We start from the raw sequence: 24,872 nt of genomic DNA, 5'->3' as shown, positions 1-24,872 counted from the left end.
TTTTTAATTATTGCTTCAAAATCTAGGGATGCGCACGAGACAAGATTTGTGGCTGTCTCGACTCGAAAATGTGCTGTAAAAGTGATGTCTCGACTCGAAAAATATATATTTTCCTATTGGAAGAGCCGTGTCTCGACTCGAATTTTGTCAGGAAAATCCTGTCTCGACTCGTCTCGTGCGCATCCCTATCAAAATCCACTTCCTTTGATCTTCACTTAAGTTTCCGATCATTACTTACAATAAATAAATTAATTAATTAACAATATAAATGTAAGGTAATTAACAACACTGTATAGTTTTATTTGCTAAACCATATAGTCAATGGATGGGTCAAGCATATCGTACTTCTACTAGTTCCAGCATTACTTATTTCCAATGCTTTCCAAACTCACGGGGCCTTATGCAGAGTTGTTCTGACGCGTGATTAGTGCCATACTAAAGAGTTCGACTAACATATGTTTCCTGCAGTAGTCAAGCCTTTAGTATGACGCTAAGCATACGACAAAATGACTCTGCATAAGGCGGACAATGTTTATGTTTCGCGTTGACCTTCAACATAATGGAAAGAGAATTATAATTTTTGTGTAACTTCCGAAACAAGTACTATTAAAACAATAAATAAACCAAACGTGAAGAAGGCAAGGAAAGATACTACAGAAAAATAAATGCAGTAAGAGTAGATTGTATACCAGTCTATATTTTGAGCTTGCAGCCATTTGCAACTTTCGGGACATTGACTTTCGTTGTCATTGGAACCGAACAATACTATGATCAAATTACTTGATTTTTCTATTTCTTTTGTGATTCTATCTATAGTGACTTAGTTTTTAATAAGGCTCTTGAAATTCCAGTTATTGAACACAATTATTATTTTAATAATTAATTGTTTGAGCAATTTACTGGAATTACTATCGAAATTAATATTTAAATCACGAATAATTTTTAAAGTTTATACTGAATTATCAAAAAAGGTCTTTATTTTATGTTTTGTGAATAAAACAAAAGTAATTCTCGTTTAAAACCTGATTTATCTACCTTTCTAAGAACTGGAAGATGTTAAATGTGGGAAAGGTCATAGTTTTTGTATGGAATCCCCTATGAAAAAGGGAGATGACTATTTTAACAGTTGGACCACAGTGTATTGTTTTGCCGAACGAAAAACACGCCTAAGCTCCCTAGTTATTTTTTTGAGTGAAGAACAGATTGCACCCTGACCCAGAAGGAAGGAAGCTGCTAACAAACACAAACAACGGAGACCAGCACCGGAACAGAGATAACACACTCGTTGTTGGTGCAGGTCAGGGTGGAAAGGAAGTCACTTAACTAGGGTTGCCAGGTACCATAAATTGTTCTCTCTCATGGAGTAAATTATCATGAAATCAATATGTATGGTTGGGTCACACCTAAGACATAATAAATTGGTTAGAATTGTTGCTGTGACTTGTGTTGCTATATATATTAGCGTTAATAAAATTGTTATTATTCTTAGTAACTTAGACACTAGGGCTTTGAAGTTTAACATTTCACGGTTATGCCCTTTAGGCTAAAGGAGACAGATGATTTGTGAAAGTGAATGATTCTGAAATTAAATTTTTGTGATCTCCCACCTGGAATCAAATTCCGGACCACGTGCACCAAAGACACATTCGCTAGACATTATACAAGCGGGAGAGTTCAGCACCAACTGAAATGCCTAGGATCGAACCAGCGCCGTAACTTAGATTTTTTCTGGGGGGCAATCATTAATACTCGTATTTGGGCCTCCTACGAAAAGTTGTTTTTCTGTTTCTTGGGCTCCCTGTTTCCATCTTTCTCTTACTCTTTATGGGCCTCCCGGAGCCTGTGGGCCCTCTCGCACGGCAAGATCTGCGGGGTCGTTAATTACGCCTCTGGTCCCGCTCCATACATGACAAATTAATTAAGGGGACAATATTAACAAATCTCAAAGCCATACGAATAATATTATTTATAGGGCCTCCTAATAGTAGACATTTTTTTTTTATTTTTTACTGAAATTTGCCCAGGACTCATTTTTGTTTTATTTACCTTTTGTGTGCTGTTTTGTTTATGTAATGTAGTGAACCTGTTTGATGTTTCATTTATAATTTCATGTTCGTATTATATATGGAGTAAGAAAATTTTATCTTAAAATGGGCCCCACTCGAACGGCGGGGAGCTTCCCTGGAGGGGCACTTGCTCCCCCTAGCCCCCACAAGTTACGTCCCTGGATCGAACTAGGGAGAGAAATGAAATTCCATCTGAGAAATGATTTTTTTTTTTTAACTTTTATGTCCTACGATTATGCCGGCTAAGCTAAAGGAGACGGTGATGATGAGAAATGAATGAAATGGTGGAATGAAGAAAGTGGGAGAAAACGAAAAACCCGAGAAAACCCACGCACACGGTGTTTGTTCACCACAAAGTTTACTTGGTGCGAGCTGTGAATCGAACCAAGAACACCAAGTACCAGAAGCGAACTCTCTACCACTGAGTCATCGCAACCCCTTTTCCGTCTGAGGTGAGCGCTTTACCACTGACCCACCGTGCTCTCTAGTATTCTTACTGTAAAATAGTATGTTTTATCTACGTTTCAGTTAATGGCGAAGATTTTTTTGTCTTGAAGTACCTTGAAGGATGGTATATTTGAGTATTTTCATTAGCTATAGTACCATAATAATAATAATAATTCTTATGGCTTGAGACATCGTTTCTCATACTGTGCTTCTCTTCGATTAAACATTACTCCAAAAAAGATAAAATAATAATAATAATAATAATACTTAAGTACATTTTGTATCACATATAGTACTGTAGTTTATTTTTTATTTTTTTTTTTTTAAAAAGAGTAAATATTATACAATTTATTAAGGTATAGACTACACACATTCTAATGCCTTATATAGATGTATTATTATTCTTAATGGTCATCAATAAGTTTTAAAAAACAATGTGTACAGCATATATTTTCTTCTATCTGTATCTATAGACAGGGCCGGGTTTAGGGGGGTTCACCGGTGCACGTGCACGCCCCCTCCGTTGCAAATATACTCTACCCAAAATGAGAAACTAGCACTAAAAATATCAACACTTTCCGAAACTTTCTGCTGTCATGTTTCGTTTTGGCGGCTTAAAAGAAAGAGGGTTTTGCAAAAGCAATGGTTTAAGTCGATTTTCTGAAGGTTGAAGGAAAAGGATTCACCAAGCAAAGCAATATAACATTTGTCAACTAGGAAAGAAAACAGAAGCCAGAAAGAGAAAACAATTTTTCCTGCATATCACTTGCGATCCTGTTTAAAATAATCCCCCCTCCCCCCGTTCTATGTATTAGGTGTAAAGAATATTGTCACACGTCACTTTGAAGAGTTTCAATGAGACTGGTTGTCTTGGTAGTTATGGTGCACCCCCTTCAGAAAATCCTGCATCCGACCTTGTCTATAGATATTTATCAATTTAATGTAAACACTTGGAGTTGCAAACATGTCAGATGTCTCGATGAGAAACGATCAGGTGGCGACCGCGGAACCGGGCCGTTAGTGGTGATGATGAGTTGGGCAAACTCTGCACTACGTAAGGAGCAGTAGAACGACAGTGTGCAGTGAACTGAGCAGAAGATGATAGCGTAAAATTGGTCACTTTCTGATTTCTAAAGAAAGCAAATTGTTTGCACTCGGTTATGTGATGCGAGAATGATGAAAGTTGCCAATGTGTTGAGCGGGTCGTAAAGAACAATGTCTAAGGTTATATGACCTATACAGTGGCCAACAGAAATAATGATCGGAAGAAAACCCTCAGGAACAGATTTCGCCGATCATTAAAGAAGATCGCCGCGAACGTACAACACGGACCACCGATGACTGGAAACTTGTCATATGATCGGATGACTCATCGTTCACCACATTTCAAACGATAGCCTGTGTTTATATATGGCCTATGCTCAAAGAATCGTATGATCCGCAGTGTCTCGACCCAATAGTTGTGGGCTGCAATATACTACTTGTTTTTAGCGAGTTCTGTGATGATGCTTGCCAGAGGCATCACTGCCCATGATAATATTGCCATTTTAGGGAACTGTATGCATCCGATGATCCAGATGTTGTTTCCGGATATTGACATTATATTCCAGCAATATAATGTGCCGATTCATACAGCTGGAGTTATTCTGGCATAGTTTGAGAAACATAGGGATGAAGTCGAACACTTTCTTTGGTTCCCACACTTGAACATAACTGAATATTTCTGGTCCGTTTTGGACGAATCCGGCGCATATGTCCGCTTCCATCGTCTGTAAGTGATACACTGTACGCAGAATGATGTAGTATTGCTCTCTGTAACTATTCACGATCTCTATAACTACATATAACGTCACCTCTGAGCTGTTCTAAGGGCGAAAAGGGATTTCCATTTAATCTGGTAAATTGCAACATTCTACATGTTTCAATTAAATTAAATAAATATATGTATATTTATTATAAAATGGAAAAGACGCTGTCTGTCTCATCATCACAGAGATGAACCGTCTGAAATGAATTTTGGAAGGTAAGTTAGTATTCACTTTGAAATGAGCTGTATTATTCATTGTTATTGAGGAGATTCAAGATTTATGGCAAAATAGAGTCTCAGGAACCCCTCAATTTACAAAGATGAAAATCAACATATTATTATTATTATTATTATTATTATTATTATTATTATTATTATTATTATTATTATTGAGTTGGACGTTTTTTTTAACATTTCATTATTATTTATTTTATTTTTCGATTGTCCTTAAGAGGTAAAGCACTAGCAAGGAATGATTTTAAAATCATTGGTTCTTGGCAACTCTGTGTTGGAGTTGTTATCATTTTTGACAAAACGAAATCTCATTTGGGGAGAGGGAAGAAAGTGTAGAAAAAGGGAACGGGAAACAAGGCAGAATCTCGTATAAACAAGATAACAAAAAGGGCAGTGAACCGCAAGCACGCTTCGTTCATCACGCCTCCTGCTACTTTTCCGTTTTTTCCCCTCCCTTTTCCTTCTGTTCCTTTTTTTTTATTTTTCGTCTATTGGATGTGTAACACAATTTTTTATATGTATATATATATGTGTGTAACTTGCAATGAATTTTTGAAGTTCTCTCGACATCCTCTTGTAGAATAATATGGGGCGGGTGGTAAGGTAGGAAAAAGATGTGCGGTTTCGTTCCAGTCTATGTTCCGCTTTTTATGGCGATTTTCTACATGATAGGGAGCTCCTTAAGAAACATTTCTTTCAATATTCATCGTGATCTTTACATGCCAAGTGACGATGACGAGCTGTCACACGGTCCGGTCCCGCAATGAAAAGTTCCTTAAAAATCATCTGCTTGTATCTCTTTTATAACTGTCGCGACGGGAAAAAAAGCATACTTAAAAAGCACCTTTATCGTCTTTATATATTTTTTATTTTGTTAAAATGTAGAAAAGTGTCTGACAAAGGAAGCAATTATAATAAGAATTATCAAGTTTTTGTTGTTATGATTATTGTATTTGCCTAACAAAGATGAAGAAAATAAGCCGAATAGGGAAATGGCAGACTGATGTTGAGAATACTCATTTAGAACACGCACGCAAAATTCCCGTTTGTTATTGTTGTAGTTTTACAAATAATAATAATAATAATAATAATAATAATAATAATAATAATAATAATAATAATAATAATAATAATAATAATAATAATAATAATAATAATAATAAATATAGTATGAAAAATGTCTCCCAAACGAAGAAAGAGCAATTAGTCCTACGTCTAACAAGCTTCATTACAACAAATTGTAATATGAATATATCTGAATGTCTTCATATAATAATTTATGAAATGATATCAAATTTTTCAGTTTTATGTAAGACGATTATGCCGTGTAGGCTAAAGGGGACGGTGACGATGAGAAATGAATGAAATGGTGGAATAAAAAAGTGGGAGGAAATGGAAAAACTCCGAGAAAACTCACGGAGATGGAGTTCGTCCACCACCAAGCCGTCTACCGTAATAGCCATAATTGTGGAACGTCAAAGTGAAGGATTTAATTTTACTTTCATGAAGAAATGAGCTAAATCAATATCTACTTAAAATAAGATACGAATGATACACCGGTACTATAAGTAGAGATGAAACCATCTTGAAAATGACATCTCGTCTCAAAAATGTATTGATTTCTATTGAAAGAGCTTCGTCTCGTCTCGATTCTCGTCACGAAAATTCTGTCTCATCCCGTCTTGTGCTTGGCCTGATTCTCGTCTCTGATTTTTTTTCTGTGTAAAATGACGAAAAACAAATTAGGGCATAAATTTATACAACGAGACGCGGGAAATTTGGAGACGAGACTAAAACTACTATTTCAAGAATAGAGGCAAGACGAAGAAGAATTCTTCAAGAATCGAGACGGGAAAACCTTATTTCTCGTCTCGTGAACGGTACTAATTCCGTGCCATATCCAGTTGAGAGAGTGGTGCACCCTACTTCGTCATTATTTTATCCTATATTAAATTGCCAACTTATTCTAAGCTTTTTTTTTTTTTTTTTCATTTTAGAGGCCTTTTACAAACTAAATTTCTCAACTAGATCCCGCGAGAATTTGCCATACAAAAGACATATCCCACTCATTTTAAAATGTCTGGATCTAACCTTTTGTTCAAATTGTAACACGCACGTGAGGTCCCGTCTAACGCAACTCCTCCACTGAACTGTTAGTCCTTCACTTGGACAGTACTTACATGCCCAAAACTAGGTATACAACCCTGCATTGATCGAGCATAACATTGTAGTTTATGGGTTTATTTTCTTCGGCTCTTCCGAGCTTAAGATATAAATAAAAACACATTAAGAACAAATAATAAAGAAACTAAGTCTACCTGATGAATAACAATAAGAAATTATATAAAATGGAATGAGTACAGTACAGTACCGTATACCTACTTTTGGGCCAAACTGTATATCGCACGTAAAGTAACTGAACTTATACGATCTTGACTAAACTTGGCATCAATGTAAGTCTTGCTTTGCTTAGTATGCATGTGAAATACTGACATTTTGCTAAAAATTTATTGGGCACCAAGGTTAGGAAAATAAAACTTTCAGTTTAACGTCTCACGTTTATGCTAAGGGCGATGAATAGTTAAGATAAGTGAATGATAATGGAAGAATTGGTGAAATGAGGGCGTGGGAGGAAACGGGAGTACTCTGAAAAATTCACGGACACGATGTTGTCCACCACAAGCTTATTTGGCCGGGGATAGAACCAGGGACCCCACACACCAGATATAAACGATCTACCACTGAGCACCGTGCCCCACCCAGGACAACCAATATTACGGTTTGCTTTTAAACTTAAAAGAAAATCACCAGTATCTATTTAGAACAAGAACATGGAACAAACCTGTTAAATAGGTTTTCTCCGGTAGTCTAGTGGCTATCCCATCCTCTTTTGCTGCGCGCGGTACCGGGTTCGACTCTCAAGGCAGAACATTGAACACATGATCCGTGTACGGGGCACGTTCTTTAGCAAATAGCGTCTCAGTGCAGCCCCCTCACCTATTGTCATTGCCTTCCCCGTGCACAAAATTTTCTGGAAGAAAGCCTGCTTAATATATATAGCATAGCTTTCTCAAAAAAAAAAAAAAAAAAAAAAAAAAAAAGCAGTAATATTTGCAATTTTATTCACTATGCTACACTTTTCATTCAATCAGCAATTAGATACAAAAACATCAAATACTGCTTATAGGGCCTATACTGCCTACTGGGTCTTTTTACACTGGCAAAATAAAGTATTTCAGTTTAACATCCCATAATATACACGGAAAAAGTTTACAAAATATCTTAATATAATATGTGGTATTTTATTACCTTTCTTTTTCTGGTATGAAAGAACTTTTCGTTATTTCTCAAAATATGATATTGCTAATTTCGGAGGGGAAAAAAATCGGTTTTATAAAAATTATGTAAAAGTAGAATTTCTGAACAAAGCAACTTCATCTTAATTAAAGAAAATTCTAAAACACTGAAAGAGAATCCCTGGTTTTGCAATAACATATTAATCGTTACTAATAATAATATTAATCATTATTAGAAACTTAAAAAAAAAAAACACACTTTAGTACCATGTAGAAGGAAAGTCAACATCGAAACAAATTAAATTTGATTGAAATTAACATCCCTGTCAGCAGCGAGGTTACATGAGACGTGGACCTACAGCTTAACGTGGAATCCGAAACACATGAGCTCCCATTGGAATCTGAACTCAGGTCTTCTGCGATATTCGGAAGAAAGTTAGACATCATTTATTTCGCCAGCAGCAGAGATAATTTACAAACCGCTTGTTGTAAGCTTGAATTGCAAGTCGTCCAAGCTTACACCCAGCTTGATTGAAAAACGTGCAGCATGCCGCAAGCTGGATTAACAAAGTTATATCGGGACAACCTTGCATTCAGTGTTTCATTCAAGCTTGATGCAAGCGTTTTGCAAGTCAAGTCAAGTCAATAGCCAATGAACGGCCAGTGATGCTATGACGCTCTGCGAAGGGCCCAAATAATCGCTTGCAAGTACAACGAAAGGCACATTGTATGAAAGCATGGTTTTCAAGTGCAAGCGTAGAAAGCCAAAATCCAAGAACGCGCCAATTGGCTGAAAGCTTTCTTCCTACTATTAGGAATATACTTATACCTATTATTCAGATATCATTCGTTTAACGAGACTGAAGAAGAATCTTGGATAACTTCCACTTAGAATGACTTGAGTATGAAAATTAAGTTTGAGACTTCATGATTTTGACTCAGTGGGATAGAGAATTGGAGAACTGGAAGTATCAAATAAAAAGAAGAGTAGAAGACCCAAGATGAGATGGAAGGACAAGATACATACGATAATGTTCTGAGAGAGAGGAGATGGAGAATAGAGGAAAAGAATTAAAGACAGGAAGCCTACAACATATACACATGGCAAAGAAGAAAACCATGATTTTGGCTCTGCTTGCTTCCATTTTTTTTTTTTTTTTTTACTTAGTGTAATTCAAGAGAAGTATGTTGAAGAGTTATATTTCCGCATATGATCTCGCGTTCGATACTCTGTGAGAGTACAACAAATTTTGACAACATTTTGTAGGAATTATATTTAATTGATTTTTGCATTCCGTCCTTATTCAGCGACGAGGTTGTGAATTAGTTGCCTACTATTTAAGCGGGCTTTGAACAACGCCAGGACTTGAAACCGGTTAAGTTGGTGGGCGCAAGACAGCAGACTATTCCCCATCACACCCCGCCTTTAAGACAGCTGGATTGCAAGATCTTGCTTCAGATCCGGCTAGTGTGTCAATTAGGGATCTATTTAAATTTAATAGTGAAACCCGGTAAAAAAAAAAAAAAAAAGAAAAGAAAAGAAATAACAAAAATAACTTCGCTGTACTGACTAAAGTTCACTCAACTAGCAACAGTGGCGCCGTTAGCGTGTAGACCGGGTACACACGGGCCTACCCAAAAATTTTGAAAAATATATAAATGCTAAAAGATACAATAAAGAGTAAATATATTTTCCACTATCTATATTAATGGTAGATAATTATTTAACAAATATCATAAACCACTACTGTAAAAGTAATTTCTTACTGTCATTAACCAATCAAATGTGTATATGTATCCATAGGCGAGGGAGCGAGCCTACCCAAAATTGAAACTCTAAAGCCTCCCCTGACTAGCAAGCAGTGCGACCTCTTTATAGTTTACTTCTATTTAGTGACTACAAGTGAAATATATAGTTTTATCTCATAGTTATGACCTGCAGTCTAGAGGAGGCAGGTGTTTACTGAGAGTGAATAGTTAGAAAGGAATTGGTAAAATTAGAATGTGGGAGAAAATGAGAGAACCCCGAGAAAATACAGGAATACGATGTTGTCTACCACAAACTCACACAGCCTGAGGTTGGCCCAGGAACCACCTGCGGAAGAGATAAACGATCTATAGTACCACATTTCAATTAGAAGTCAGTAATCATCATCATAACCTACATTTTTCTAAAATATTCTTAAGGTCTAGTGGTTATGATGCTAGCCTTCGGTACAGAGGTCCTATGTTTGACTCTAATGGGACATTGTTGAAATTTGAACGAATTATAGTGGTTTGTATTTCACTTCAAACAGGGCCGCACCCATGGGGAATCCACCGGACCTAGCCCCCTTAAAAAAACTTCACAACTTAACATACATTTGTATATTTTATCAATAAAATTATGCTTGTTTAACAGGGATATGATTGATATAACATGAAAATTTGATCTTACACTTCATTTGTACTCTTTCTCTTATAAAAACTATGTAGTTCTATAGTTCTTTTTCTTTTCTTCTTTTGGCGTGGGAGTCCCGGGTTCGATTCTCGGCGGGAGCTCATGTGGTTCGGATTCCACGTTAATCAGTATTTCCACGTCTCATATAGCCTCGCTGCTGAACGGGACGTTTAACTCAATCAAAAAAAACTTTTTTTTTTGGAAAATAGTATATGTTAAAGTATTTTACATTGTCCTTTTGGTTGCAGAATAATATCCGTTCAATACTATGTAGAGGGGCCGCGGTGGCTCAGTGGTAGAGCGTTCATCTCTGGTGCTTGATGTCCCGGGTTCGATCCCAGCTCCCGCCAAGTGAACTTTGTGGTGGACAAACACCGTGTGCATGGGTTTTATCGGTGTTCTCCTGGGGGGCGCGGTGGCTCAGTGGTAGAGCGTTCACCTCTGGTGCTTGGGGTCTCGGGTTCGATCCCAGCCCCCGCCAAGTGAACTTTGTGGTGGACAAACACCGTGCTCGTGGGTTTTCTCGGGGTTCTCCCGTTTCCTGCCACTTTCTTCATTCCACCATTTCACTCATCTCTCATTATCACCGTCTCCTTTAGCCTAACCGGCATAACCGTGGGACGTAAAACTTAAAGATTTCATTTCATTTCGGTGTTCTCCCGTTTCCTCCCACTTTCTTCATTTCATTCATTACTCATCATCACCGTCTCCTTTAGCCTAACCGGCATAACCGTGGGACGTAAAACTCAAAGATTTCATTTTCATTTCAATACTATGTAGATGTAGTGGCTTGTAGTAGCCTATTGGACCCTCGCCTCCAACAAAAAATTCTAGATGCGCGCCAGTGCTTAAAAGAGATTCTAAATAAAAAGAAAAAAAATATTGAATAATAATAATAAAAAGATATCCAAGCTAGGCACTATAGTAGGGAATTTTTAGATCTATCTTTTCACACGCTTGACAGTACCTCGAATTGAGCAGACTTTTCTTCCAATGAAAACCTATCGGTCTGACCATCCTATAATACTTACATCTTCCTCACGTGCTATGGATTTTTCAAAAGGAAGAAAAGAAAAAAAATACACCCACGAGGTCAGTTCGCCTCCAGCTAGGGTTCACTACCAGTTTTTTTCTTTTTTCCTCTCTCTGCCCGTCCCATCTCATCGGCTGACCGAAGATTCTAGCCTGACCTTCCCTAACTTCAGAAACGAATCAACCACTACGCCGTGTACTTGGTGTGCTGGAGAGATAGATGGCTACAGGGAAAGAAAGACTCCAATAAGGGGTTGGTATAAAGAACGTGCGCGCGCGCAAGCCAATGGGGCAATAGCCAAAAGATTGTAACATTAGAACAGAGGACATTCCAAATAATAGTGAATCATCGGACTCTTCATCACATAACGTCAATACAACTACTGGTCAGATAGTATTTTGTTTTTGTGCAAAAAGAGAGAAAACAGGAGTGTGTGTGACAAACATTTATTTTATTTCTTCAAAAAATATAAACATTGGACGAAAAAGTTGTGTGTGTTTGTGTACAAAAGATAATTTATAACAATTTTATTGAAAAAAAGGAAGAAATAAACCGTGCATAAACAAATGACTATCGGAGATTGTGATGGTGTTTTTTAACTTTTGGAACATAATGAAAAGTAGTTGACATGTGGAAGTGCACGTGTTCGATAGTCTTCATCAATAAACTAAGTGTAAAGTGTCCTCACGCTCTCTTCTTTCCGGTTTGACACGAGGGGCTGTTTTTAGCAAGCAAATCAGCTTTACAAAAAGATCAAGTATTTGACTTTTTTTTCATCCCCTCATTTTTACAGTCATTTGCCAGTTCAGTTTTTTTTGCTTGTTATTTGAAGATTGTTCTTCCTCTTTCTTTGCGGAATCAGCTGTAGAGAATAGAATATGCTTGCGGTTGTGCAGTGAGCGACTTGGATTGGAAGAAAGAATTCCCTCGCACACGACTACGAACCCCGGAGGTCAATTTTTTTGCCGAATAGCACGAGGGAGCTAGGGTAAGTAAGTGATCGTTTGACCTTTTTTTTTTCTTGTCTGTTTTTTGCTACCTGATAGGAGGCATGTAAAGTGGGGAAGACTTTTTTTCTGTTTAAAAAGGAAGGTGTGTATAAAAAATGAATGGGCTAGATATCATTTCTTTCAGTCGCGAGGGGAGGGATGCCAGCAACTTTTTTTCCCTCCGGAGTTTTTTGTTCCATGTATATGTGTGTGTGAGTTTATAAAAGTAATCTCCCCTTCTTTTTTTGTGTGTTTTTTTATATAAAACAAATTGTTCACGTATTAAAGTATAAACTTGTTAACATTAAAGGGGGGCTTATTTTCAGGGTCAAGGTAGGGAGAAAAAGACCTCTCACAAGTTTAATAGTAATAAAACACGATCTTTTCGCAATAAAATAGATTTATTGTATAATACAACATACAGGTGAATTTTTAATAGTTTTTTTTTTAAACAGAAAATATAACTGTCCCATTGCTTAAACCATATTTATTCTTAAATTCATTTTCTATATGCTTATAAAATTGATTTTTTAAAGATGTTTCTTTCTTGTTTGAGCATAGACATTACCAGTGGCGTATTTACGGAGAGAGGGAGAGGATTGCAAACTTTCGGGGGAACTTTGCCTGAAAATGTGAAAATTCTGCAAGATATTTCATATACTTTACTGTAGTAAGATTTCCGGGGGGGACTTAAGCCCGGAAGCCCCCCTAAATACGCCACTGGATATTGCTTAGTAAATTTAAAAAAAAATAAAATTGAGTATTTTAGACTATTTAAATATTTCCTAATGTTTAGCAAACGTTCCTTCTAAATTGCCTTTTTATTCGTCTGATTTTAAGATCATGCATGATGATAATGATTGTATTATTATTATTATTATTATTATTATTATTATTATTATTATAGGCGTATCACCCGATGGATAGGATCCTATTTTTTTAAAGATTATTTTCAGGTAGCAATATACGCTTAGTTTTGTTCTACTAGAGTAAGAAAATTAGCTATTACTGGCAAGGCTTTTAGATGTAAATTCTTTCATTAATAAATTTTGTTGTCTGAATATCTTTGTACTATAATATGCTTTACTTGTGCTGTTGAATACATTTTACAGGTATTTTATGCTTGTATCCAATACTGCAGTCGTTCCTATTTCCCAAAGTCTGATCACCCATATTTTCTTCTAACATAAGTATACTCCTAGAAGAGAAATATCTGCTTTTAAACTCTGTCGATGGTTCTGGTTTCATTTTCTCCTCCACCGTTACTTGATTAAAAATGTTAATCCTGTATAGATTAGAGCTCGCTCGTGCCTATATGGTTAGCGTACGTGCCTTTGGCGCGAGGGTCCCGGGTTCGAATCTCATTGGGAGCTCATGTGGTTTGGATTCCCCGTTTAAGCTGTAGATCCACGTCTCATATGGCTTCGCTGCTGAAAGGAACGCTAAACTCCAAATCACCACCACTTGTACAGATTATGCAAATTTTAAGTTGTTATTTAATAGTTTTAAATATCTCACCCCCTTTAATATTTCAGTGACACAGTCTCTATACATAGAAAAATGTTAAGTCGAGATTCCATTCCACTAATACAAATATTTTATGGGATATGGTCCATTAGCAACGTTTATAAGAAGGAACTTCATTTCAAAGCATCCTCAAAATGTAATTGTGTTAGGTGTATTTTGTAAAAAGAATATCAGAATTTGTAAGTTCCAGTAGTCTATTGGAAACTTAAATAAATAAATAAAAATCAGTAATATTCGAAACGGTTTCTGCTTTAGTTTTAAAACCTAATTAATTCAATAAGTGCCTAAAGATGTCTTGTGTTTTGCAACTACGTGACGTAAGTCAATGACATCATAGATTAATCCAGGAAAAAAATTTCCTTTAACAGTAAGTGGTATCTGAGAATACTTGCTTTTATTAATCACTTTTTACGAGCAGGAAGCGAAAATATTCCAAATTTGGACTTTTTTTTTTTAACGATTATCACGAAATAATTTGGACTCATTTAAGTACGTATTTGCAGGAATATTTTAAATGAAGAATTCTTGTAATGCGAAAAAAAAGATGTTTTAGAATATTTGATTTTTTTTAAAAAGTATTTTTTAAGAATTACCAATATTACCCACAAACAAGAAATAGAGGAAGTATGTCAATATATTTCCTTGAGGTTGTTCCTTTTCCTCCACTTTCTCATCTCACTATTTCCACCAGGATCGCGTCTCTTTAAACTTAAATGACATGATCGTAGGGTGTTAAAAAAAAAAAAAAAATTGTTATCCTTTGCTACCACTTACAAGAAGTACACCTAATTGCATCAACATTTATTCAAATAGGTGATTTTTTTTTCGAGTATTCAAAATTTTGAGGATAAAACCATATAGATTAAAGGTTTATGTCGCGATGCTGAATTCGAGCTTTAATCTTGAAACCAATATTTTGGACGCGAAAAATGGTAGCATGGACAAATAGTCTCCTCTTTACAAGAATCTAGATTCCAATTAAATTAAACTAATTTCATATTAAATAATTTCTAAGAAAGAGGATATGATGTTGCTATATTTTCATAAATTTTTATTTATTTATAGAGTTTAAAATTTGTTTTTCATGTACAGTAGATACTGTAGCATTTCCCCGGCACGAACCACAACAGGGTTTAAGGCGACCGGCGGTTTTCTGTTATTAAAATTTTAATATTTGGAAGACATTCTTTGGATATGCAATTTTTAATAACTTTCCACGCAATGTTCCACCTAATTTTGTAGACGAGCGTTTTACTTAATTGGAAATCCTTGGTCATACTTATTCTGAAAAGTACTGCTTTAAATAAATAAATAAATAATAATAAATTTTCAATAATAAACTAATGTATAATCATTCAAATAGACTTCCTGATATTTTGTTGATTTTTTTAGAATTAATTTTTCCGTATTACTTTCTAAATTAACTCATATATTTTAATCTACGAAGTATTTAATTTAATTAAATCCAGAAAAAATATTTGGGACATTAGCAACTGAAATAGAGTAGTTTACAAGAAACAGTATGTTTTAATCAAAGAGATACATAGGCGTGTGTGGGCATTGGAGATCAAAACCATGATATGTAAGTTCAAAAGCAGGTAAATAGGGAACATTTGAGGAGAATTTAGGTGTTACACCATGGACCATAAGGAGATATGCCTTACTGAGTGTATTACTCTTGCCTTATATATATTTTAGTATATAATATTCTCCAAAAAATAATTTAATTTCTAAATGAATGATGCGGGAAGTTCGTTACAGATTTTTAAGTGATAAGCATCTTAAAATTTTTCAACAATGGGATGCTCTTCATGATCACAGATAAGAATTTCTCTTAATGCTACCATTTTAACTGCCATTTATATTCAAACTTTTTTTTTCCTTCTTTCTTGGTAAGTAAATCTTTTCGTTCTTTTGATAAGAATTATTGAAGATCTCGGTCAATTTGAATTCTCTTAACGTCACGTGCAACAGAAATTAAATCAGTGCGCATTCAAAGACGGTTTTTGCCGTGTGTAGGTCAAGATTTGAAGCTTTGATGTTGTTGTTTTGGAGGTTAGTTTTCATAGTATTATTTATTTAATTTTGTATGTGTATATTTACTATATAGAAGTTTAATAGTAACTCTAAAAATATTTCGTGGTTGGGTGATTAATATTATAAGAGTATTATTCTCGCCTTTTGTGGAGAGGTTCCGGTTCACCTTCAGGACGGGGCATGAGCCAACTCCTAACCAGTGACTTTAAATCCCGAACAATCAATAATTTCTCAATTCATGCAACTATAATTCGATACCTAGGAAGGTATGGCTGAAGTTGTTCATTTTGAGTTTAAGGTTCTTTTCAGCAGCGATCGTATATGAGATGGGATCTACTGATTAACGTGAAATCCGAACCACATGAGCTCCTGCTGGGAATCGAACCAGGGTCTCCCACACCAAAGGCGTGTACGCTGACCGCTTAGCCACATAGGAGCTCAAGGTATGGCTGGAATTTCAATTTTTCTGGGATATTTTCTATATAACTTTGGTTTCCGAAGTAATAATTTATAATAACCTCAACTTAATCAGAAGCAAGCACTGAACCTAGTATAAGGTTTCATTCTTAGCTATATTTGCTGATGATCGCATCATGCAAGTGCGATATTATTAGGATCCTTTGATTCGAAGTACTATTCCACTATTTATGCAACATGAGATAGGAAGAGTTATATAATATAGAGTTTTCCAGAATTCATGTTATGGTGTTTCGGATAAAATCGGGGGGATTGCTGCTCAAATGAACTCGGGGGGGAAGGGGGCACGGCGATTCAGTGGTAGAGCGCTTACCTCTGGTGTGTAGGGTCTCTGGTTCGATCCCCGGCGGGACAACATCGTGTCCTTGCTTTTTCTCGAGGTTCTACAGTTTCCTCCTACATTCTCATCTCACTAATTATTCCATTATCATTCACTTGCCTTAAACATTCCATTATCATTCACTTGCCTTAAACATTCCATTATCATTCACTTGCCTTAAACATCGCTTCCCTTAGCCTAAAGAGCATAATCGTGGGACGTTAAACTGAAAGATTTCATTTCATTTTCAAACAAATTCTGTGTGAAGGAATGTCGAAATCAACTTTAGAAACTTTACAGAATCTCAGGGAGAAGTAAATAATAATTGCTTTAAAAAAAAAAAAAAAACGTAAAAATTATTTTTTGTGGCTTAAAGTAAAGAAATGGGACTAACACTAAAAGCATTGGGGTACTCTTCCTAATGTTGAGGGTTAAAACCTTTAAATATTAGGGACAGTCTTTATTCAAGATGGTTCCTAACATTTCCGTTAAGGAAAACACATAAGAGTCGAACCAGCACTCAACTATATTTTCATCTATTGTAGTAATGCTTAATTAGCTTATGTCTGCGGATACACTGTAAATGCATTGTTTTAATTATCTAATTAGTTCTGTAGTAAAATCATAAGCTAGACCGAAAATTGTGAGAATATTGTATTATCATTGGGTTATCTGTGCAAAATTTCAAAGCTCTAGTTTATAGAGCGTGAAATTTACGTTTTATAAGATTTGTCTCATCCAACCAGAAAAGTAACCTTAAAAAAAAAAAAAAAAAAAAAAAAAATCATTGTAATAAGTTTTGAAACAACATAGCACAAAGCATTTGTTGCTTTAAGCCAAGCGAATGATTTTAGAGGAGGTAATACATGAGTATCCAGTTTATGATCCGGAGATAAGGTGTAAGAAATTTTCCATAGAATGTAAAAAATCTCCCCCAATGCCGGGACCGGTGGCGTGGTAGTGCAATCCAACTGTCTTCGAGGCGAGGCATATGGTGGGGAATGGCCTAGGCTATGGAGATTGGTCTTTCATGACGGTCTGTGCATCAGCTAACTGCGCCAGATTTAAATTTTAGTCGTGATGACTCAATTGTTGCCCCCTGTTCTTAGTAACTTCAGTGTTGCACAAGGTCGTATACTGAATTCAAAGATACACTAAAATGAGAAAATGAGAAGTTGCTCTGTAGCATTCTAGTTTTGAATGATTGGTTTAAGCTTTTTTTTTTTTTTTTTTTTTTTTAACACTGTCTCAAAGCTTACTTTTCAATCTATTACGCGTAAGAGGCTTGTAACTCAGAAACAAAGTCGGTTTTTGTGTGATTTTTTTTTTCTTCCTTCAGGTTTTAGGTATTCGCAAAGTTGAACTAGGAAATAAAATAATTTTTATTTTTCAGCAGCCATTCCTGCACTCCACATGAAGTTACTACATACTTTATTTATTAAACTAAATAATTCTCGAGTTCTATTGTAAACTTTTGTTTAATTTATGATTCTTCGTAAAGTGGGTTAAAATCTAATCTAATGTTACTTTTGAGAGGGTTGTACATTTAGAATATTGATGTCACAACATAATGGAGATAATTTTCTATCTACTTTTTTTATATACGAAGTAGAAACTGGATCCAGTTGGCTAAGGTCAGAAGTCAATGGAGAACTTTTTATGAATGCAGCGTTGAACCTATGGGTTCCTTTTGGGCTATAGAGTTAGTTATTTTTCTATATTTTCGACAGTGAGACAATTATTTGCTTCCATAGCGAGTCTTGAAAAAAAAAAAAAAAAAAATCCCACCTAAAACAGCACGTGGTGTGCGCCTTTGGGTGCACGTAATCTCGGGTTCGATTTCCAGTGAGAGAGCATTAAAAGTCTTTAACGTGTTGCATTGGTTCGAATTCTACCGTAAACTGTAGGTCCAGCTCTAACCTTTTCGAGACAGGATCGGGAAAGTGACGCACACGGTGTGTCATTTTCTTAATCCTCTGCTGTGTGAACACTAATTAAGATATAGGGATATTTTTTTTTTCTATGCTAAATATGTTGGACCATGGTTTATCCTGACTGTAGTTTTTTTCCTGAGTGTCGAATTTCCCTCTCAAATTTGAGCCCTAAGTCAAAATTAGAGAAATTTCGAATTTTCTGTTTTAGTTTTTTCAGTTGACCTATAACTTCAATCGTTTTAGAGAGATCTACTTAGGACTTGTCAGGCATATACCTCATATGGACACCTAATTTCTTTTAGACCAATTTGAGCTCAAAATCAGTGTTGCCAACTAGGGAGATTAAAATTTTCCTATTTTTCGGTAAAAAAAAAATCTAAATTTGTTTATGAATCTGTACCTATAAGTAGGAACGCAAATCAACTTACGCCAGTCAAACATCAGTCCTTGCTGAACAAAAGCAAGTACAGATCGTTACCATTGGGTAATAAGGAACGCGCGAAAAATTCGAATTTTGGTTCTAAATCTTGATTTCTTTTTTTATTATTATTATTTTTCTGTTTACCATAATCTATTATTTTTAATTACAAGCTTCATTTCCTAGATATCGATATGATACTTGTAGCGTATATTAGTGGTGTAGTTTATTATAAGATAGTTCGCGTCTGTCTGGTAGCAGTGTTTCCAGGCATAGAAAATTTTAATTCTCTATTTTAGCGGGAAAATTCGGAAAATGTCCCGTTTTCCCTCTATAATTTCCCTCTTTTGGCTACATTGGAACAAACGTTACCAGTATTTGAAAACCTCGTGTTTGGTCAACACAATGCACTGTAGAAAGTTTCAACAAGGTAATTAGGGAAGCTGCAGCACCTGCATAGCTGTTGAATTTTGCTTCTTAAACGACAAAAGTGTCGAAATTTCGTGTTTACGATGAGAGAATTTTTTTCTTTCTGTCTTTGTATGATAGCCAACGACTTCACGCTTTCACTGAGCGTTGTCGACACACCAAAGAATTTTTTTGGTGTGACTTGGATCTATGTGACACAATAGTGGTGCCAGCTCCAAAAAAATTTTAAATTCAGCAAGGGAACTTTCTGTGAATTTTTGTCCCTACATTTCCCTTCCTTGCCAACACTGCAATCAAACTTTACGTCATAAATTTGCTAAATCCTTCTTAAAAAAAAAAAAAAAAAAAGTCAACCATATCAATCCGGTAAATAGTGTTTGAGTTATAATTCATTAACTGAAAGTCTCCGAAAACCCCAAAAGTGACCCTATCTCGAAAGGGCTAATAAAACTTCGGTTGTTTGACTTACTTAAAAAAAAAAAGCCAAATATTCAACTAAGAATGAGTTTTTTTTTTTTTTTTTTTTTTTAACTATGCCAGTGATTTTAACTTCTTGATTGCTCATTGAGTATATCAATATAACTTACTACACCTGATCAGAAAATCGATATATAAATATACATAAATGGATATATATATATAAAGATAGTTGTTTTTTCCTATAGTTTTGTATATTAGAAAATTTACAGAAATATGCCAGATTTTTTTTTTTTTTTTTGGGGGGGGGGTCTGTGATTTTATTTTATAAGACACTCCATTTGTCTGTGTTTGGGAAGGAGAAGAGCTAATACTTTCACTTAAAAATCTTTACGCCTGAAATAACCTTCGTAGGTTTTAACGCCAGGGATCAGGAAGAAGTTTTATAGATTTTTACCTGACAATTCACTTAGAATACAAGATAACAGACTTAAAGAGGGGGAATAAGTTTCAACTTCTTGGATAGTTGATGCCATTAATGATTTGGTTGGATTGAAGTTTAGCACCGAGACTATATGTGACGGGGCCTTACAGTTAAAGGCGGAATCGGGATTGACATAATATGTTTAATTTTTTCAAGGCTCTCCCATCGGGAATCAAATTCCTGACTGAGCACCAATACATCACACGCTAGCCACAAGTCCAATGGGGAAGGCACATTAATGGCTTGTATCATTATGTCATAAATAATGAACGTAAACTAGGAATAACAAACGTCGGATTTTAATCGAATATAATGTATCCTTTCAGATATGGGTGGAAATAGCAAGGATAATGCGTTGTCTTCCCGTAAGTTTCAAATTAATGGGAACTAGTTTCAAACTAATAGGATGTAAACTATGATTCAGTTACCATTCATATTCTCTGAAGGAAAATGTTTTACAGATAGAGTATGCCTAGTTGTTTCAGTGAGCGAGATTTTCAGTTGATTAAGTTCTTAAATATTTTGCGCTCAATATTCGGCAATTATACACATGCTCATTGGTTTCTTCCTAAACAAGCTAGAACAGTTGGTAATAGCCTCTCAGTTAAGTCTCCGTGGATTAAAGAGGAAGGTTGTTATATTGTTACCGTATTATTATTATTATTATTATTATTATTATTATTATTATTATTATTATTATTATTATTATTATTATTATTATTATATTGAATAATTTATATTGCCGAATCATTGAAATAAACAATAGAAAATGATCTTGATTTTAAACTTAACGTCTCATACTAATTCTAATAATGAGCGCACCCTGCGCTATCAGGTGTTAAATTGTGGAAGGAATTTGCTGGTTTAAAACTTGTGACTATTTAATTGCATTTTTTTTTAACTACATTGTTTCTATTCAATTATTTCAAAATAGGACAAGAACCGAAGGCATATTTAGAATTGTGCATTAACCCTATTGGACCCAGGTGGCCAAAGTGGCACACACGGGTGTCACTTTTTTAATTCCGCTCCTGTGTGGACACTAATTAAAATATCGGGATTTTTTTTTAGCCAAATATGGTTGAACCATAGTTTATCATATTAGTTTCTTTTTCTTCTGGATGTCGAATTTCCTTATCAAATTTCAGCCCAAAGTAAAAAAAAAAAAAAAAAAAAAGAGAGAATTTTCGAATTTTCTTTTTGTCTTTTTCCCTGTAGCTTCCTTTATTGTAGAGATCTCTTTAAGATTTTTGTCAGGTAGATACCTCGGATGGATACCTAATTGTTGACATCAATTGGACGGGCCTGCGCTGAGCATTGCCAACTAGAGAAATTAAAATTTTCTTAAATTTCGGCAAGAAATTAGGGATTTTTTTTTTTTAATCGTACTTACTGCATATGTTCGAGTATAAATCAACTTACGCCAGTCGAACATTGGTTCTTACTGAACAAAAGTGGATACAGATCTCTACAATGGGGTAATTAGAGGGCGCACGAAAAATTCGTGTTTAGGTTCTAACTCTTGATTTTCTAATTTTTCCCTAATTTTGTTTACCGTAATCATTTTTTTTTTTTTTTTTTTTTTTTTGTATTTAGAAGCTTTGTTCCTCAAACATCGCCATGATACTTGTAGGATATATTAGTGGCGTACCAATGTTTATTAAGTTTATGTCTGTCTGGTAGCAGTGTTACGAGCTACAGATAATTTTAATTCCAGATTTTAGGAAGAAATTCTGGAAAAATTCCCTTTTTGTCTCTATTATTTCCCTCTTGTTGGCTACATTTGAACAAACTCACCACTATCTGAAAGCATTCTTTTTGGCCTACACAAAGCATCATAAAAAGTTTCACTTGGAAAATTAGGAGTACAGTTGAGGTTTACAGTAAACCTTGTTCTGTAAGTGGTAAGAAAATGGTAAATTTTTGAGGAAGAATGAGATATTTCTTTTAAATTTCAAGGTTAGTTGCATATCGCCATGATACTTCTATTAGAGGGTGCCAAAGTTTAAGATAGTTTGCGTATGTCTGGTAGCAGTGTTGCTAGCTACAGAAAATTTTTATTCCCGATTTCAGGTGAAAAATTCGAAAAATTTCCCTTTTACCTCTATTATTTCTTTCTTGCTGTCTACATTGAAACAAACATACCACTATCTGAAAACCTCCTCTTTGGTCTGCAGAACGCACCATAAGAAGTTTCAATTGGGTAATTAGGGAAGCTGTAGCCCCTATGATCTATTGACTTTTGCTTCTGAGGCGTAAAATGTGTGAAAATTTAATGTGTATGACGACAGAGAATTTTTTTCTTTCTTTGTATGGCAGGCAGCGACTTCAGGTTTTCACTGTACCTGTCAACACATCAAAGAATTTTTAGGTGACTTGGACCCATGTGGCAACAGTGGTGCCAGCTGCAAAATAATCTTAAAATTCGGTTAGGGAATTTTTTGTAAATTTTATTCCCTACATTTCCCTCAATAATTTTCCTCCCGTTGACAACACTGCAATGTACTTGCACCAAAAGTTGCCACATCCCTCTTCTAAAAAAAAAAAAAAAAAAAAAAAAAAAAAAAAAAAAAAAAAAAAAAAAAAGCCTTAACAATATCAATAGAGTAAATAGTTTTTGAGCAATAAGTCACTAACTGAAAATGTAGGAAAACGCCAAAAATGACCTGGCTCCGAAAGGATTAATATGATACGGAGTTTGAGGTTGTCTGTAGACATACTAAAAAAGTAAATTTGTTAAACTTTAATCAATTAAGGCTTTTAATTAAACATTATTTTAGCGCATAGTGTACAGCGGGTTGAAGGCTCAGGTGAAATACCGGTACATCTGGTTTATTATTAAAACTGAACTATCGATAATTGTTAAAGAAAATTATTCCCTTTTAAAGCTACATTTGCATTTTAATAATTCAATAAATTGAAAAGGGTGCGAAAACGTATCTTAAGCGTATCGTAATATCAAAGTTCTCCGTACACTTTTTTTTTTTTTTTTTTTTTTTAAATAAGGGAATGTCTTATTATTGACAGGCTGTTTGTGAAGATGCACAGTCATTCCTCCGAAACACCACACACTGAGCTCAGGTATGACAAAGCGGCAGATGCTAAGAGTCCTTTTTTTTTCTTTCTTTCTTTTTCTTTTTTTTAAGCCTTTTTAAGTTCATATTTTGTTACATACTTTGAGGAGCGTAGGCGGTTTTTTGGAACATAGAGTAAGAAAACACAACTCTGGAAAACAACACGCCTGAATCCTCCCACGCTGTTCTTTATTCTTCCAATTCCTCTTTATTCGTATTTTTGTCCCAGTTTTGTTGTGTGCGCGCGTTATAGAATCTGGCCAAGCAAGTAAAGTATAAGTGCAAAAAGATACCAATAGGAAAAAAATAAAATACGACATTTGACCATCAAGAATCCTGTTTTTCAGATATATCTTTTTTTTCAACTCTGAACAAAAAGGGAAGTCCTTTTTGCCCCCCTTCTTCCCCTGGCCCCTGCTTGGTACATACAAAATATTCTATGCTTGTTTCCTTTTTCTCATCGTTTCCACCACCTCTAAATCCAACCCTTGTCCTGTCCGTCCTGGTTTGCTTCCAACTTTTTCAGATAAACAAAACTGTTAACACACCCCACCCTATCTTTCCATACGGAAAAGAAGGAAAAAATAACCAAGAGTCGATGTCAGGGGTACCAACTTTTAACTACAAATACATCCTTTGTTGTTTAATTGGTAGCTGGCCTATAGTTGCATTATCCATGGTGCATATTTTAGACATTTGCCACTCAATTCTCCTTGTATGTAGTCTACGCGTATATAGGTTCAAGGAAATGTTTTTGCAAGGGTGGTTGTTTGTACTGAAATGGCCCACCAAAAAGTCAAAGATTTATTTTGTGTAATCCTACTAGTGGTAACAATTGGAGAAGTTGTTCGAAAAATAAGCCAATAAATCCTTCAAATTCTTTTTTCCCTTTTTCTTCCATACATGATGATTGCTATAAAATTGGTCATATCAGTGAAGAAAAATTTGATTTTAGAAAAAGAAAATATTAATTTTATTTTCTAGCCCAATCATTAGCGATATTACTTTTGTAGACATAGTACAGGATGAAGACCCCCATACCAGAACATGCCGCGATCTGCGATGTGATAGCAGAAAATTTGCCGCGCCTGTGCAGAAAAATTGCAGAGGAGAAAAAATAGCCAATAGAAAAGTATAAAAAACATGCCTGCTATGTGTAGATGCCTTAAATGCACGAACTACTCGCATATATATATTATATATATATATATATATATATATATATATATATATATATATATATATATATATATATATATATATATATATATATATATATATATATATATATATAGTTTGAACTATTTTTTACATCATGTAAAGCGTCTTTTTAAGAATCACAAGTGTTTTTTTTTCTGCAGAATTCGTGCAGAAAATTTTTGACTTAGAAAAGCTCATCACAGAAAGACAAAGTTCTGCCATCGGGATGAAGACATCCCTCTTC

The 24,872-nt window shown here is 35.1% G+C and overlaps 1 protein-coding gene across 3 annotated transcripts in view; it reads left to right on the top strand.

The window, feature by feature from the left end:
• The first annotated feature begins 11,421 nt into the window (after positions 1-11,421).
• Positions 11,422-24,872, top strand: part of LOC145693446 (uncharacterized) — a 112,502-nt gene continuing 99,051 nt past the window's right edge. The window contains exon 1 of one of the 3 annotated variants that reach the window (XR_014132776.1): positions 11,422-12,311. The gene's annotated coding sequence lies outside the window, so the exon portion shown is untranslated. Of the gene's footprint in view, positions 12,316-24,872 lie in introns of all 3 variants that reach the window. The other 2 variants (XM_081769447.1, XM_081769448.1) reach the window with 2 other exon arrangements.

The sequence above is a fragment of the Thermobia domestica genome, chromosome 8, assembly GCF_964235325.1.
Source record: "Thermobia domestica chromosome 8, izTheDome1.hap1.1, whole genome shotgun sequence".
Classification (NCBI taxonomy): Eukaryota; Metazoa; Arthropoda; class Insecta; order Zygentoma; family Lepismatidae; genus Thermobia; species Thermobia domestica.
The sequence above is the reverse complement of the archived record's forward strand: the minus strand, read 5'-3'. Positions and strand labels throughout refer to the sequence as shown.